The sequence below is a fragment of the Oncorhynchus keta genome, chromosome 2 (genome assembly GCF_023373465.1).
Source record: "Oncorhynchus keta strain PuntledgeMale-10-30-2019 chromosome 2, Oket_V2, whole genome shotgun sequence".
NCBI classification, from domain to species: Eukaryota; Metazoa; Chordata; class Actinopteri; order Salmoniformes; family Salmonidae; genus Oncorhynchus; species Oncorhynchus keta.
The window spans coordinates 16,681,396-16,685,288 of NC_068422.1; positions in this window are offsets into that span (position 1 = coordinate 16,681,396).

The window sequence follows — 3,893 nt, forward strand, 5'->3', positions numbered from 1 at the left end:
GCACGCACGCCCGCACGCACGCACACACACACACACACACACACACACACACACACACACACACACACACACACACACACACACACACACACACACACACACACACATGCAACCACAGTTCCAAGATGAGACCCCTCTCTCTCTGACAGCATATTGTTTAGATTTAGATATGCACTTCCCCCAACACTATATACATTATCCCATTAACATTGAGAAGCTGTTTCTAATATTTTGACAATTTGTTAATCTTGCCTATCTTGATCGCTCACAGAAAATCTAAACCAGGCTTAGGAATGTGATTCTGTATAAATACTATGAGCCAACTGTCTAGTATTGTGCAGTAACTCACTTCAGTGTTTTCCAAAACAGCCTGAAAAACATAGCACTAAGGTCAAATGATGGTTTTAGATGTTGCACTGCGGAACGATCTCTCATAAGTACGTATCTACTGTATTATACATATTATAGTGTCTCCCCAGCTGGTAAAGTGTCTGTATTATAGCCGGTAAAGGGACAAGGGGTTTATGTGTTTTCCTCTAAAGTCTAGTCCCTACGGAGACATTCCTGTCACGGGTAACAGAGTAGAGCATATGCACCTCGTCGCTTCCCCGGGCTGCTGGAATGGTTTTTATGTCTGATAAATACACAGGGTGGACGTTCGACGTTCACACACATGTACACACACACAAACACACAAGCACACACACACGCACACATACAGACGTATTGCTTCTGGGGAACAGAGCAGCACAACCTGTGACCTGATGTTCCCTACCCATAAACCCTCATGACATCACCTGCTCTGCTGTGTATTTTACTATAATAGGTCTTAGAAGTCTTCACGCGAATAGTAAACCAAGAGACATTCTGACATTTGGTCAAGAGTTAAAGAGTTAGGACATTTGGCCGGTCCTATAAAGGACTAAGGCAATTTCAGGGTTAGGTTTAGGATTAGAATTAGGGTTAGGGTTAGGTGTAGAATTACGGTTAAGGTTAGGGCTAAGGGTTAGGTTTAGTGCTAGGGTTAGAATTAGGGTTAGGGGTTAGGTTTAGGGTTAGGGTTAGGTTTAGAGTTAGGGGTTGAGGGTAGGGTTAGGGACCAGGGGAAATAGGATCTTGAATGGGAATCAATTGTTGGCCTCCAAAAAGTCCTCCCAACTATAGTAGCTGTGTGTGTGTGTGTGCGCGTGTGTGTGTGGGAGTATACATGCACAACAGATCATAGCCGTCCTATTAGTTTTTGCTCACCAGCCGAGCATCTTGGTGTATTATAATGCATTTGATTTGTGATGTACAACATACCGTATGTTAGATATAAGGTGTTTCTTTTATCAAGGTGTATATATTCAGAGTGCTGTATTCACTTGGATTCGGTGCGTCAGGGTAAAAGTGCCTCTACCTTTGTTACGTTTCCCAGTATGTGTTGGAAGTTGTTCCTATTGTAATACTGTTGAGTGGGACTGGGAGGTGTGATGTGGTGGGTACAGATGGATTGAGTTCATTTGTTTTGATGTGAGGTATTCCTTGGTGCATACAATATACAGAATAATGTATTCCTTGTATATTACAGTTCTGTGTTGGGTGTAGTGCTTTCTGGGGGAGATTGGTCACAATTTTTCTGTCGGTAGAGAAGAAATGGAGGGCAGAGGAGAAGAGGGGAGGTAGAGGGAATGTGAGGTGGAGAGTGAGAGGTGGAGTGGAGTGGATGGTCGGGGCTACAAGGTAAGGTAGAGTGGGAGAGGAGGTAGAGAGAGTGAGAGACAAACGGAGATTGAGAGGGGGAGAAGGGTTGAGAGGAGAGGACGGAAGAGAGAGAGTGTGAGAGAGTAGGTAGAACAGGGGACTTATGGGAGGAGAGGTAGAGAGAGAGACTGTGAGAGTCACCTCTATTTATTTCACTGGGCCGTCTCCTAGGTCCTGTCACCATGGTACCAGATTGATGGGTGGAGTTCTTTGGGCTGCTGTAAACGATCCATCAGAGCTGTGTGTGTGTGTGTGTGTGTGTGTGTGTGTGTGTGTGTGTGTGTGTGTGTGTGTGTGTGTGTGTGTGTGTGTGTGTGTGTGTGTGTGTGTGTGTGTGTGTGTGTGTGTGTGTGTGTGTGTGTGTGTGTGTGTGCATTGCTGTGGGGCCCCTTGTCCTCAGAAACAGAGTGGATAGGTCCCAAACAAGCTCTCACAGTCTCACTTCAGAATATAACGTTTGTCCATAAACGGACATTCCAAAGGATCCATTTATGCATTCATTCCGAATAGTTAAGGTAAAGGTTAAGGTTTGGGATAGGGTTACAACAAAACTTTTTAAAACAAGTGCCTAGTGCTGGGATTGAACATGCAACCCTCAGAGCCAGTGCTTGTGGGTTAGGTCCATCCTCTATCCCCGTCCACAATTCTGTAGCAAACCACAAATATAATTGATGGTAATAGCACTCACTGTTGCCCCTAGTGGCCGTTTTAAGTCATCTCCCGACATCCTGGGGACCTGGAGGTACGTCGATTCTTGCCTTGGCTCCTGAGCGACCTGGCTTGAGCGACCTTTAGCAAATCCTGCTAAACACACACACACACACACACACACACACACACACACACACACACACACACACACACACACACACACACACACACACACACACACACACACACACACACACACACACACACACACACACACACACACACACACATAGCTATATCTTACTATACTTGTGAGGACTTTTTGGGGACCAACAATTGATTCCCATTTAAAATCCTATTTTCCCTAACCCTTACCCTAACCCTACCCTTAACCCCTATTTCTAACCCTAAACCTAACCCCAATGTCTTACTCTAAACCTAACCCCTAACCCTAATTCTAACCATAAACCTAAACCTAACCCCAAACCTAACCACTATCCCCAAACACAAAACCTAACCCCTAAACCGAAAATAGTATTTTTACAAGTGAGGATTGGGAAAATGTCCTCACTTCTCTGAATTTGACTTCGTTTACGGTTATTGTGAGGACTTCTGGTCAACTTGTGGTAACCATACAATTGATTCCCATTAAAAATCCCAAAATCCTTAACCTATCCCTATCCCTAACCTCAAACCCCTAACCCCTTTTATTCTGAACTTTATTTAACTAGACAAGCCAGTTAAGAACAAATTCTTCCTTACAATGACGGCCTACCGGGGAACAGGGGTTTATTGCCTTTTTCAGGGGCAGAACGACAGATTACCTTGTCAGTTCAGGGATTCAATCCAGCAACCTTTCGGTTACTGGCCCAAAGCTGTAACCAATAGGCGACTGCCACACCTAAGCATTAAATAGCCTGTTTCCTTATGGGGACCAACAACATGTCCTTGTTTTACTATCCTGGTGAGGACTTTGGTCCCCACAACAATAGTAAAACCAAACACAAGCGTACACACACACACACACACACACACACACACACACACACACACACACACACACACACACACACACACACACACACACACACACACACACACACACACACACACACACACACACACACACACACACACACACACACACACACACACAACAACAACATCTATGACCATGCTCTGGCTGCTCCCTGCTGTTTTCCTCTTGAGGAACAGGGAACAGGTGAGGTGTTGTACCCCAACTCAATACACATGGGGCTTTGTTACAAACAAGGCCATCCTTCTGTCTGTTCGCTTAAAGAGGTCAACCACGAAGCCAGCTCAGTGATTCTGTCAGTGTATAGCTCCAGTATTTGTTTGGTGGAACTTTGGTGGTTATGTCTGGGTGTCTACACAGGTTTATATAGGGTGTTTGTGTCTGTGTGTCACAATAATGGGCTGCTTTATAGTACTAAACACAGCGTTTAGCCTATAAGGTCAAACTTGATCATTACTGTGTA